The sequence below is a fragment of the Oncorhynchus masou genome, chromosome 32 (assembly GCF_036934945.1).
Source record: "Oncorhynchus masou masou isolate Uvic2021 chromosome 32, UVic_Omas_1.1, whole genome shotgun sequence".
In the NCBI taxonomy this organism is placed as follows: Eukaryota; Metazoa; Chordata; class Actinopteri; order Salmoniformes; family Salmonidae; genus Oncorhynchus; species Oncorhynchus masou.
The window spans coordinates 69,519,649-69,535,117 of record NC_088243.1 but is presented as its reverse complement, the minus strand read 5'-3'; positions in this window follow the sequence as shown (position 1 = coordinate 69,535,117).

Genomic DNA, 15,469 nt, shown 5'->3' with positions numbered 1-15,469 from the left:
GACATTTAAACATGAGAATAGCATGCTATTTGTTCGGATGGACTCCTAAGAAGTGAAGGTGCGGCAGAGATGTCTACAGATAAGACGTGTCCTTTTTATAACTTTATTTTTTTTTACCCCTTTTTCTCCCCAATTTTGTGATATCCAATTTGTAGTTACAGTCTTGTCCAATCGGTGCAACTCCCTTACGGTCTCGGGAGAGGCGAAGGTTGAGAGCCATGCGTCCTCTGAAACACGACCCTGCCAAGCCGCACTGCTTCTTGACACACTGCTCGCTTAACCCATAAACCAGCTGCACCAATGTGTTGGAGAAAACACCATACAACTGGCGACCAAAGTCAGCTTGCAGGAGATAAATGGTGTTCTGACCTTGACTTAATTCCCTTATAATTCCACCACCTTTATGTGTGAGGAAACCTGGAATAAGGTCTAGCGAACCTACCGATTCCAAATGGAAAAAGCAAATACTGCATTTTTTCATATAAAAATAACACCCTTCTCCATGCACTGTAATTTACAACTTGATACGAGCTATTAATAATAGCTAGGTAAATTATTAATCTGTTTGGATAAGGGAATTGTAAATATAAGTGACACCAGTTTTGGATCTATTTTATCTTGTAATCACGAGACAAATGTGAAACCAGTCATATGGCAGTAATATGAAGCATATCAACTTCCCACCCGTAAAATATATGCTGTGCCATTATGCAGAATTTTTATTGTGTAGTCTTTTAACTAACCGTCTGTAGCTCAGGCCGTGAAGCAAGGATATGCATATTCTTGATTCCACTTGAAAGGAAACGTTTGTGGAAATATGAAATTAATGTAGGAGAATATAACACATTTAATCTGGTAAAAGTTAATACAAAGAAAAAAACATGCATCTTTGAAATGCAAGACAAAGGTCCAAATGTATTATTCCAGATTCGGCGTAATTTCGATTTTGACCCCTAGATGGCAGCAGTGTATGTGCAAAGTTTTAGACTGATCCAATGAACCGTTGCATTTATGTTCAAAATATTGTATCAAGTCTGGCCAAATGTGCCTAATTGGTTTATTGATACATTTTCAAGTTCATAACTGTGCACTCGCCTCAAACAATAGCATGGTATTATTTCACTGTAATAGCTACTGTAAATTGGGCATTGCAGTTAGATTAACAATAATTTAAGCTTTCTGCCCATATCAGATATGTCTATGTCTTGTTACTTACAACCTCCTACTAATCACATTAGCCTACTTTAGCTCAGCCGTCCCAGGGGGCTGCTGAGCAAACTCATGTTCAACAGTTTTCCGTGTGTATCACATGGACCAGCATCACTGTGGAACGGTTTTGACACCTTGTAGAGTCCATGCTCGACAAATTGAGTCTATTCTGAGGGAAAAGGCTGGTGCAACTCAATATTAGGAAGGTGTTCCTAATGTTTAGTTCACTCAGAGTATTTAGATAGCTTTCTTTGATCCCTAATATTCTGAACCCATTCTTTCAATATATTCTAGTGAGTCTGTGGACAGAATTCTAACTAGAAGGTACAGCATATTTAAAGGGATGGCTTAAAATAAATGTAGTGAAATCCCTATTGAATGAAAACTCCACGAAACTATCTGTTGGCCAATAAGTGGGACGATTTCCAGCGGTTGAATGAAATGTATTCAGAGCATGTAAAGAAGCCACACCTGCAGAGCGTATTACACGACTGAATAAGGTAAGACTAAATACCGAGAAGTGCGTAGGAAAGACATGTGAAGGAAAGGGGTGGGGGGGACTCACCAGCGGGGAGTAAACATGTCATCAATCAATGCTTCTATCTCTCGGTGGGGCCTGTGCCACATGCCTAATGGCTGAACCGGACGATTGGAGTCTTAACATACTTAAAAATCCTATTTGTTTTTGCATTTAGTCGGTCGCATGCGGTGAAAGCTATTTTAGAACTGGTCTCTCTTTGTGAATGGAGATAGTTAGGGTTGTGTTTGTGTTAATGTCGGAGAGGACATTTGAACTGAGACACGTGGAATCATCCAAATACCTAAAGCAAACATTGCCATTGGCTGCACGGAGTGACATTGACATAAATCCCATGCAGCCTTGTTTACAAGTTTGAACACTAGAATGTGAGATGTAATCTACACCTTGATAAGGCTGATAGAAATCCAAATGATTTCATTTATATATTTTCAATTTGAGCATCATTATTTCTATATAGCCTATACCAGGGGTACCCAACTACTCTTTGAGAAAGTCCAGTGATACAAATTTCCTAGGTGGCAAAGGTCCAGATGGATATCGTCCTTGATAGGCGCTGTGGCACAGTGTAGTAACAAACATAGTCGTCTACGATTTAGGAAATATGTTGTTATATAAAATGTACGTTAAATGAGACTAAGAACTTTGTAATTAATTAATGTCTTTCGAATGTAAACATGTGCAACATTGCTGAAGAACAAAAGCAGTTGCATAATTGTCTATGCAAAAAGTGCACTATGAACCATTATTGATTTTTTTTATATAAAGTGCTTGTTTTCTGGAGAACAAAGGAGAGTTGAACAAAAATAATAATCTGAATGCACAGAACGGCCACGCAATATTAATGTATAAGTCACTCTGGGCCTTGCTCTGCATTAATGAGAGGAATTACACTTTCTGTCTCCTGCCAATGATTTGAACTTTGGCACAAACAGTGTGAGAGAAAATCTGAGACACTGGTGCAGATGTTCATTGGTGAGCCTGGTGTGGTATTTGTTTTTAATGAAGTTAATTGTGGAGAAGGCTGATTCACAGCTGTATGTGGAGCCAAACATGATAAACATGATCTTTCCCCAGAAAATGACAGGGTCACAATCACCAGCCTGCTCCTTCAAAGTCACATTTTCTAGCAGCTCTATCAAATCCATTTGCTGTGGTGCAACATCTACCCATCTGAAGATCTGTTTAGCATCTCCTGACAACTTTGTCACATTTGTGACCGAGAATGGGTTCTGAATGGGCAACAGCAGTTCTCTTCCAACACGAAGTCATCAAAGCATGCCTTGAAGTTATCCATCAACCTCTGGATGAAATCTATATGGTTGGGAACATCTTTGTCTCTCTGCCTTTGCACCAGAAGATTGGGGAAGTGGACAATTTCTCCCAGGAGATCATTCTTCAAAAGCTCCAATTTCTTCTGGAAAGTCTGGTCTGCTGTTATCATATCACACACTGTTGTCCTGTCCCTGCAGCTTATCATTCAGTTGATTAAGGTGTGATGTAATGTCTGCCAAAAATACAACTGTTCCCATCTTCTCATTTTCCAAAAACTCTGAAAACTGAGATGCCTTGTCACTCTTTTTTGCTTTGATAAGAAAGATTTGATTTCCTCCTGAATGGCCCAAAAGCTTTCCAAAACCCTGCTCTTGCTGAGCCATCTGGCATTGTTGTGCAGTAGTAAGTCATCAAAACTGGCATTGGCCTCTGTCAGAATCCCTCGTAGCAGGCTATGTTGTAGGGACGATGTTGCTCTCAAAAAGTTGATCAGTTTCCTCATTATTGTCATGACCTCAGAATACTCTTTTCCCAGACTGGTACACAGGACAGATCGATGGATGATGCAGTGATATGATGTCAGGTCAGGGTGGTCCTCTTTCAAAACGTGCAATCAGTCCCCTCCCTCGTCCTATCGTGGCTGGAGCTCCATCTGTGCTGATGGAGACCAGTGACTTCAGATCTATCCCCCTTCTTGTCAGCATCCCTTTGATGGCCTCATGGATATCCTCTGTGTGTGTGTGTGTGTGTGTGTGTGTGTGTGTGTGTGTGTGTGTGTGTGTGTGTGTGTGTGTGTGTGTGTGTGTGTGTGTGTGTGTGTGTGTGTGTGTGTGTGTGTGTGTGCTTCTAGATGTGTTAAGCCCAACAGCTCCTCACAGAATTCCTTATTTGTTTCGTTATAAAATCTGACAAACACCAGAAGCTGGGCATTATCAGTGTTATCTGTTGATTCATCCACCGCTAATGAAATGCACGGTGCATTCTGAATGACCTCATCAAGTTGTGAAGTTAAATCTTCAGCTAATATTTCAGTTCTCCTCATTGCTGTTTATCTGACAGTGGGATCTGTTTTATCTTTTCTCTGAGCTCATCTTTTGTTTACCTTTCAGGAAGGTGTCAGCAACACACATGCATCCTTTTACCATCTCACCATCTGAAAAAGTTTTTTTTTGTGTTTTCCCAAAACCCAACCTATGCTCAGGGAACACTCCATTGCACGTTGTTGGGCTGTGAGGGAATTGACAAGGACTTTGGTGGACCTCTCATATTGGGATTTGAGTTGGTTAATCTTGTTTGTTCTCACCTCTGTGTTCAGAAGATACATCTGATCGAATTTACTATACCTGGTGTCCAGTGGAAATTTTAGCATGTCAATCTTGGTGGGGCAAATGTCAGATGCATGCAGGCAAAGCCGCATCACAACACTAAATACATGAATTGCACTATAACGGTGACAAACGGTGCCCACAAACTGTTAGGGCCTACATAAAGCTGTCCCAACAGCAGTCTCAACACCTTACCACCTGGCTATCAGCAGTCCCAACACCTTTACAATGCCTTGCACAAGTATTCCTCCCCCTTGGCATTTTTCCTATTTTGTTGCATTACAACCTGTAATTTGAATTGATTTTCATTTGTATTTCATGTAATGGACATACACAAAATAGTCCAACTTGGCGAAGTGAAATTTAAAAAATAACTTGTTTCAAAGAATTCAACAACAACAAAAAAACAACGTTAAAGTGGTGCATGCATATGTATTCACCTGCTTTGCTATGAAGCCCCTAAATAAGATCTGGTGCAACCAATTACCTTCAGAAGTCACCTAATTAGTTAAATATAGTCCACTTGTGAGAAATCTAAGTGTTACATGATCTGTCACATGATCTCAGTATGAATACACCTGTTCTGAAAGGCCCCAGAGTCTGCAACACCACTAAGCAAGGGGCACCACCAAGCAAGCGGCACCACGAAGACCAAGGAGCTCTCCAAACAGGTCAGGGACAAAATTGTAGAGAAGTTCAGATCAGGGTTGGGTTATAAAAATACCAGAAACTTTGAACATCCCACGGTGCACCATTAAATTCATTATTAAAAAATGGAAAGAATATGGCACCACAACAAACCTGCCAAGAGAGGGCCGCCCACCACAACTCACGGACCAGGCAAGGAGGGCATTAATCAGAGAGGCAAAAAAGAGACTAAAGTTAACCCTGTAGGAGCTGCAAAGCTCCACAGTGGAGATTGGAGTATCTGTCCATAGGACCACTTTAAGCCGTACACTCCACAGAGCTGGGCTTTATAGAAGAGTGGCCAGAAAAAAGCCAATGCTTAAAGTGTTTGCCAAAAGGCATTTGGGAGACCCCAAATATATGGAAGAAGGTACTCTGGTCAGATGAGACTAAAATTTAGCTTTTTGGCCATCAAGGAATATTCTATGTCTGGTGCAAACTCAACACCTCTTATCACCCGAGAACACCATCATGCAGTGGGGATGTTTTTCCATCAGCAGGGACTGTGAAACTGGTCAGAATTTAAGGAATGATGGGTGGTGCGAAATACAGGGAAATTCTTGAGGGAAACCTTTTTGTCTGCCAGAGATTTGAGACTGGGACAGAGGTTCACCTTCCAGCAGGATAATGACCATAAGCATAGTGCTAAAGCAACACTGAGGGGTTTCATGGGTAAACATTTAAATGTCTTGGAATGACCTAGTCAAAGCCCAGACCTCAGTCCAATTGATAACCTGTGGTATGACTTAAAGATTGCTATACACCAGCGGAATCCATCCAACTTGAAAGAGCTGGAGCAGTTTTGTCTTGAAGAATGGGCAAAAATCCCAGTGGCTAGATGTGCCAAGCTTATAGAGACATACCCCAAGAGACTTGCAGCTGTAATTGCTGCAGAAGGTGGCTCTACAAAGTATTGACTTTGGGGGAGTGAATAGTTATGCACGCTCAAGTTTTCTTTTTTTTTGTCTTATTTCTTGCTTCTTTCACAAGACAAAATATTTTGCATCTTCAAAGTGGTAGGCATGTTGTGTAATAATACAAACCCCCAAAAAATCTATTTGAATTCCAAGTTGTAAGGCAACAAAACAGGAAAAATGACAAGGGGGTGAATAGTTTCGCAACCCACTGTACACATGGCTATCAGCGGAGCCTTGTCTGGCAGCGAAAGAGTTCATTCAGCTTCATTTTCTGCCTTTTAAAAAACATATCTGATATGGCTGATTTGCTTAAACAAATGTGGTTTCTACTGTCAATTGAGATGTACAAACTATGGCATAAGGGGATGACAAGCAGATAAGAGGCAATGCGTAATTTTGATTCAAACACTAATGAGCGAGCCAGGACAGACGCAGTCAATATAACTATTTGTTCAACACTTTTGAAATGTACAGTGACAGAATTTAGAACATGGGCAATTCTTACAGTGTTACAGTGGCAGGGTAGCCTAGTGGTTAGAGCATTGGACTAGTAACCAGAAGGTTGCAAGTTCAAACCCCCGAGCTGACAAGGTACAAATCTGTCGTTCTGCACCTGAATAGGCAGTTAATCCACTGCGATTACATTTCTCAAAAACAGGTTTTAGGCTGCATGTGCGCCACCAAGTCAGAACAGTATGTGAAATTAAGAGTTGAAAATAGTCCAAATTATTAGGGTGAGGTGCATTGGCAGCTAACAGCTTACTACACAACATACACTTAGTATTACTTTGTTAGCTACAGTATGCATATCTCCCTGGCATATTACATAATTTATGCAGCAGCATAGAATACATTTTTCGACTCACCTTGTTGTGCTGTGGTCACTTGAACAGGAAGGTAGCGCGTCGGTAGTTCGTGGGCAAATTTTCTCATCAAACTTTGTCAACAAAGTTTGGTATTCTCTGGATTTATGGTGCTTTCAAGACAACTGGGAACTCAAAGAGAGAAAAAAAGGTAGAATCAGAATGACGTCAGTTGTAGCTCTGGAAAGAGGCCTGAGTACCCGATTTACAATTCCGAGTTGGATGAAAGTTCAAAACGTATTTTCCCACTCGTATTTTTCACGAGTTCCCAGTTGTCTTGAACTCACAGTTAGCCACTGATTCCTTCCAAACCACTCATTGTTGAATTTGCGATTTCTAACTTGTTGTGTAATGTTTATGTCCAATGTTTATGTCCAATAATTTCTCTTAATAATTTATCTTCATATGACAAGGATTAAAAAGGATTTGCCAGTAGATTGTCACCATGACACGATGATGACTGCTAGCTATAAGATTTTGAAAGTATGATGTTGACATGATCAGTCCAATCAAAGCTACAATAGATATAACATGATTTGACTTCATTTCATCTGTGGCCAATAACCTTGACCCTTCTTGGATAGGCACTTCTAATGTACCTCTATGGCAGCACCCAAGGGGCTAGATTTTTCAAAGTCTACCCTTAGACTTGGAGGTGACGTAGTTTCCCCATGAGTGACAGAAAACTGAGCCAATCACAACGCAATGCTCCATATTTTCTACTAACTTGCCCCACCACCACAAAAAGTGCAGAGCTAGGCTGAAACACCTGCATTTTGGAGAACCCTTACTCAAGAAAACAAAAAAGAGACCATGTTTGTATGCGGCTTTATTATCTCTATTATATACATTTTTTTTTACATTGTTTGCAAACTGATATGTGACTTGTATTAACGCCAAAATAACATGCAAAACAGGCAAGCCCCCCCAAAAATGTATATTATTTTTGCTAAAAATGTGGGGCTGCCCTGAATGATGGTTCACCACTGCTGGTGTCATAATGGCACTTAACATTGGCACTTTCCAAGAGAGCTACAGACTCGCTGCATATCAGGCACATTGGTTTTGTGTTAGTTGCAGGGAAAATTAATAAATACTGTTCCGTCCACTCATCTTTGAATATACGATTTTCAGTGTCAACTTTTTTTTTAACAAGCCATATTAACAAAGATACTGGTAACTAAGCTCCTTCTATCTATGATATTAACAGTTGAACCGCGGTCAAATCTTTCTGTTTGTTTCTGCCTGCTTGTCCCAAGGTCCCGCAGAGGATATTTGGATTGATGTGATTGGGTAAGTTGCGGCCTCTTGTATTTGCATATAACCACGCAATTGGATTAGACAGGGCACTAGTAGAGGTGGGCGTTGCTTCCTGAGAGAGTGAGAAAGAGAGGTTGCTGAGTTAGAGGCCGTTGTGCCCGGTAGATTTTTTTTAAAGCTGTCTAAAATATAATTTAACTTTTATATAACAAAATGTGATGTTGTCCGGACCCAGACCTCGATCCACCAATTGAGTTTAGCTGGCCTACACTTTCTCGTTCTGAACTTCTAATATGAGTGGGATGGGTGTGGCTTCATGACAATGATAAAGAGCAGCTGTTCACCGATTTGACATCTCCAAAATAGTTACACCTCCAAAACATCTGCTAGGCGGGTGTAGGCTATCCCCGGTTAACGCTTGATCTGATTGACTCTTGGCCTCAGTTTTAGATATCGAAAAGCTTTATATAAAAACTAAGGGCTCTATTCAATCTGTAAAGCTAAAGCATTACAGATTCTGTGATAGAATGTAAAATTTATGCAGCGGTTTACCGTGAATGCAGTCTACGCTAAAGCGGGAACATTGCCTTTAAATTTCAATCATGCTGTAAAGATCTACTTCCGCCATGCCCCCTAAGGGCTCGTTTCAATCTGTAGCGCTGAAGGCCTGCGATATACTTCAAGCCTTTTCAGTATTTCTGTAGCCATCAATTGAGCAATTGTTGTGGTTAGAACACCAGCATCAAATTGACATTGAAAACAATGTGGATCATTAATTAAAAAGTTTACTGTTATTAAAGTATAGGATTGTATTTACAGTGCCTTGCGAAAGTATTCGGCCCCCTTGAACTTTGCGACCTTTTGCCACTTTTCAGGCTTCAAACATAAAGATAGAAAACTGTATTTTTTGTGAAGAATCAACAACAAGTGGGACACAATCATGAAGTGGAACGACATTTATTGGATATTTCAAACTTTTTTAACAAATCAAAAACTGAAAAATTGGGCGTGCAAAATTATTCAGCCCCCTTAAGTTAATACTTTGTAGCGCCACCTTTTGCTGCGATTACAGCTGTAAGTCGCTTGGGGTATGTCTCTATCAGTTTTGCACATCGAGAGACTGAAATTCTTTCCCATTCCTCCTTGCAAAACAGCTCGAGCTCAGTGAGGTTGGATGGAGAGCATTTGTGAACAGCAGTTTTCAGTTCTTTCCACAGATTCTCGATTGGATTCAGGTCTGGACTTTGACTTGGCCATTCTAACACCTGGATATGTTTATTTTTGAACCATTCCATTGTAGATTTTACTTTATGTTTTGGATCATTGTCTTGTTGGAAGACAAATCTCCGTCCCAGTCTCAGGTCTTTTGCAGACTCCATCAGGTTTTCTTCCAGAATGGTCCTGTATTTGGCTCCAACCATCTTCCCATCAATTTTAACCGTCTTCCCTGTCCCTGCTGAAGAAAAGCAGGCACAAACCATGATGCTGCCACCACCATGTTTGACAGTGGGGATGGTGTGTTCATGGTGATGAGCTGTGTTGCTTTTACGCCAAACAACGTTTTGCATTGTTGCCAAAAAGTTCAATTTTGGTTTCATCTGACCAGAGCACCTTCTTCCACATGTTTGGTGTGTCTCCCAGGTGGCTTGTGGCAAACTTTAAACAACACTTTTTATGGATATCTTTAAGAAATGGCTTTCTTCTTGCCACTCTTCCATAAAGGCCAGATTTGTGCAATATACGACTGATTGTTGTCCTATGGGCAGAGTCTCCCACCTCAGCTGTAGATCTCTGCAGTTCATCCAGAGTGATCATGGGCCTCTTGGCTGCATCTCTGATCAGTCTTCTCCTTGTATGAGCTGAAAGTTTAGAGGGACGGCCAGGTCTTGGTAGATTTGCAGTGGTCTGATACTCCTTCAATTTCAATGTTATCGCTTGCACAGTGCTCCTTGAGATATTTAAAGCTTGGGAAATCTTTTTGTATCCAAATCCGGCTTTAAACTTCTTCACAACAGTATCTCGGACCTGCCTGGTGTGTTCCTTGTTCTTCATGATGCTCTCTGCGCTTTTAACGGACCTCTGAGACTATCACAGTGCAGGTGCATTTATACAGAGACTTGATTACACACAGGTCGATTGTATTTATCATCATTAGTCATTTAGGTCAACATTGGATCATTCAGAGATCCTCACTGAACTTCTGGAGAGAGTTTGCTGCACTGAAAGTAAAGGGGCAGAATAATTTTGCACGCCCAATTTTTCAGTTTTTGAATAGTTAAAACAGTTTGAAATATCCAATGAATGTCGTTCCACTTCATGATTGTGTCCCACTTGTTGTTGATTCTTAACAAAAAAATACAGTTTTATATCTTTATGTTTGAAGCCTGAAATGTGGCAAAAGGTCGCAAAGTTTAAGGGGGCCGAATACTTTCGCAAGGCACTGTATTAGACAGTGTTGCTGCTTTTGGATACCCGAGTTTACAACTCATAATCTATCAGCAAGCTCAGTCCTGTGACTCTGTGATCTTCATAAGTTATTGAGGGAAATGCCAGGCACATGAAAAGAAATGGAGTAGAAAGGCATTAGAGGAGGTGTGTGGGAAAATACTGTCAGATATTTCCTTCCCCTACAGCTATCCAAAACTAATCAGAGGCTATGCTGAGCCCCTGTCAGGAACAGAGGTTGGTTTCACACCTACGCACCCACAAATATTTGCAAGGTTGTGTGATATGATAAGATGGTTGTATACTGTACAGATAAAGGAAGCAGTGACTCTGGACTCCAACCAAACACACCGTCCACTATGACCCCATCCACCATCACCCAATCAGTTAGCAGCAGCAATGGGCCCAGTTCCATTTCACACAAAAATGTTACACTATCCTTTGACAGTAGCTAGATTTCCATCCAATTGGTGACAGATTTTCATGCAAATGTTCAAAAATCCGCATTAAGAAAATTTGCACATTTTCACCATGTCGAAAGAACAAATGGTTTCTAACATTTAACAAAAAGTTCCAGTTTCCAAAACAGCTGTCCTGTTTTTTTATATGGTATGACTTTACTCACATACAAACTGTGGATGAAAATGTGTTGAGAGACACATTGTCTTTCTGTGATTCCTCCCCTCAGACCCTCTTCTCCGATGCGTTTTAGGAAGGAGGGGAGGACATAGGATGCAAGGAATGGAGGAAAGATGAATAAAGAAAGAGACAACATGTCCAATATTGGGAAGCAAAGTTCAAACAAAGGCTTTTAGTATGTGACAGCTACCTGTTGGCAGTGGGCTTGGTTTGTTGTAATGTTTGTTTGTTTTTGACCTAATTACCACCTACTGCAATGAATTCCTACTGAGATGAATCAAGACGTTCCCATTTACATTTGCATTCTTTTTCACAGGTACGATATTTGCCTGATTCCTTCTGAAGGGTCCAACATAAATCTTTGGAACATATAATCCCAAAAATATAACATTTATTGTAGTGCCAAGTCCCAACATCCATGACTTTGCTTATATAACCTACTGTACATTTCCATTGATGTCCACAGTTCCTTGTTCGCATTCACCATCAAGCCATCAAGCTCAACATTGCATTATTTCCTCGTTTAGGGAAGAACTTGAAGTAGGGAGAGAGGCATACACAAAAAATATTGCCGTTTTGAAACTGCGGTTAAAGTGCAGTAACTGCAGTCAACTGTGTTATTTTGGACGCAATGATTGCAGCATACTGCAGATATACTGCACTCTGACAAAAATATGTTTTAGTAAGGAGTGAGAGCGACCAATAATATGGTTGCTTAGCGACACCAGGTAAAACTTGGTTCACTCAGCCTTCATTATTGCTGTATGAGTGAAAAGAGGAATGAGTTTGGAGGTGAGGAACGGAAAAACCCTCCTCCCTCACCTTGTCACAGCGCAGGTAAACCTTCATTTTATGGCCCGGCTGGGGAGGAGAATACTGATGAAAGAGGGAGGGCTGCCTCGCCTAAATGTCTCAAGTAGGCTTGTGTCTGTCTGGATTCGTCTGGCACTTCTTTTTTGAAGCGTGAGAGCATCTAGATTTTCAATATACTGTATGTGTTTACATGGCAATATACTTCATTTAGGCCTTTTCTTTAAATCTGTTGTGATTCCATTGTCTGAGTAGTTTATCAAGAAAGCTGTCAAACTCCATCCAATGTGAGACCTGTAGTGAGTCATTTGGCCTTTGGCTTTGTTCGTGGCAGTGTCTCAGGGACTGGACTTCTAGGGTCGCATACATCGCATCGAATTTGGTTCTCCCATTCCTCTACCGATCGTTCAGCGCGCTGTTGACGCCTGACTGCAGATATTTTCGCGCGATTCTACATGTAAAATCGTTTTGAACTCGCTATTCTTGTGTTCGAGCCCTACACCAGCTGCTTTGCGACATAGCAACCTCAGCAACGACGGGATCGATGTAAAAACATGAAGGCAGAAAACAGCAATCTCATCATCTGTCATATGTCCTCATTGTGTCTTTTTTTTTTTTTTTTACCTGGCAAGCATGAACAAACAAATTGGCGACACAGCCTTAACAGGACACATGTACAAAGGTCTCACATCAACACAGTCTAACTGGACACATGTACAAACGTCTCACACCAACACAGTCTAACTGGACACATGTACAAAGGTCTCACATCAACACAGTCTAACTGGACACATGTACAAAGGTCTCACATCAACACAGTCTAACTGGACACATGTACAAAGGTCTCACATCAACACAGTCTAACTGGACACATGTACAAAGGTCTCACATCAACACAGTCTAACTGGACACATGTACACACGTCTCACATCAACACAGTCTAACTGGACACATGTACAGACGTCTCACACCAACACAGTCTAACTGGACACATGTACAGACGTCTCACACCAACAGTCACCAACACTTGCACAAGTTAAAAAAATAATAATTTTGAAATACATAAGCATATGTTGCTCATGCATATGTATGCTGGATGACATGCAGACACTCAAGTAAGCATGTGTCTAATATCAAAAATAGCTAAAAGAGAGCAGTGTGTACGGATTAATAACCTTATGGTATGATTAATTGATCCCCTTTGGTAACACATTTTATGCCTCCTGGTTTGTAATGCATAATAAATACATAGGCATTTAAACATATAGTGAGCTTTCATTTAATGCTTAATGGGCAATTCTACCACTGGTCAACCTCCTTTTCATTATCTCCAGTACAATAACAGTGTCTACATATGTGAAAACGATGCATTTCTACGTTTTGCATGATTTCTTTTTTTTTTTTTACAAAGTTCTACCTGATGACGTCATCAAAAGTTACATCAAATAGTAAAAACAGTGACACAGAGATTTGCTGGGAGTGCTAGAAACTCGTTGCAGGTTTTGAAAACCACAGTTTTTCATAGGGTTCTATTCAATATGTATAGCGGAAATTCAGGGTTACAGCATGATTGTAATTTAAAGGCAATGTCCCTGCCTTAGTGGAGACTGCATTCACGGTAAACGCTGTATAGGCTATGTCAGCTCAATCGGAAATGACCTTAACATTTCTATCACAGAATCTGTAATGCTTCAGTTTTACAGATTGAATAGAGCCTTTACTTTTAATCCTACCCGTGTGATGCCACAGAGAAGCACATTTTAGGACCTTTCTTCTTGTCTTTTTAACCACAGATCATAGAAACCCGATGTTTCCACGTATGTAGACACTGGTATGGTGCTGGAGATAATGAATATGAGGTTGAAAAGTGGCATAATTTCCCTTTTACATGTTGGCTTATGTCATGTTGTATAATGCATATAGCCATATTTCTAGTCAGTCAATTTGATTTGTTATTTTGCTTGTCTCGTTGCAGTTTCACTTTCTCTGGAGTTAGTACCTTCACATGCAGTAATACAATAACGCCATTGATCTATTTGGAGCGCGGAGGCCAAAACGATATGACCTGAGCTGTCCATGGTGATGAAACACACACACACACACACACACACACACACACACACACACACACACACACACACACACACACACACACAGAGAGAGTTTGGACCAGTGTTCAGGGGTATTCTCTTTAAGATAGCGTTCAGACATCGGGATCAGCAGTTAATTGCAGTGATTACTTGCTTAGCGGGATAATGGAGGATTTCACTGGAGGGTTTCATTAGTGCCTTGGATGTCTATGGATTATGTGAAAGGAAACACTTTGAATTGTCCAAATGAATCTGTGGATTTTGGAAAATTCATCGTCTACCTCCACAGGGTTTTAGTTCCAGTGGATAGATAAGTTGTGGGTGCTCTCTAGTGTGAATTCTAGATATATTCAGGGTTACAGGTGCAGAAAAGGTTCTCTCCTACACAGAACATAATCTCAGTCTCTAAAACCCTGTTTTATTAAATAGCTAGGCGATTCATTTCATTATCAAGTTCCACATCTGGATATTTAAACAGCATATTGAAGGCCTAAAACATAGAATATAAAATGTCGACATGGTGCATTGATAAAAAGTGTTCTTATGTTCAAAGAATGGATCCAAGGTTAGCCGTACAATGGTTGGATTTAATTATTCTCCCCACCAAGTTGCAGCTATGTCCAGAGCACCCTAAAGTTGCTCAAAACAATTTATCACCATATGACCCTGGGTGCTTGCTTACAAATGGGAACTAATATGGCACTAATTCCTGTCACTAAAAACAACTAATTCCGTCATGTCAGTGTCAGTCCAGAAATGGATTATGATTGGATACCTGCGCCTCCCTGAACGAAAGACAGGTAGGCTAATCAAATGATGTGGACAGTAATGCTTTAAATCACATACATGATTTTACGTTCCTAGGTTGCCTAGCCCTAGAATTTCCTCAAATTACTTTTCCAACTTTACCAACTAGGCCTACATCTTCGTTAAACTCTGTATGTCCTCACTACCAGTCCCCTCTCGGTTGAGGCTGAGGTTAACGCAATTTCTGCACAACGCATAGCGCGTGCAATACTGAACAGCGACAACCAGGCGTTTATCCTCCTAAAGCCTTGATGCCCCCGCCAACCCCTTCTCCCCTTCGTTTTGTCGATGTTTCAGCACAATGGACAGCGCATGTAATACTGGTTAGGGACAACGCTTGTTAAAATGGACACAGACTAAAAAGCATGGGGCTATTTGTTTTATTTTAAAAGCAAAACCACATACCAATTATTCACGATTCAGTTTGTACATGAGTGATGGGCCAAAAGGTGTAACAGGCTAGAGAGTGGCCGCCAGTATGGCCATTTGCTAGGAGCTGCAAGCCGTCTGGATTCTGAACAATTTAATAGCCGCCTTCTCTACTCCCTCCTCCCGGAAAGACTTGTTCTGCGCTCCCAGCGGCACTCCACTGCCGCATGCCGTT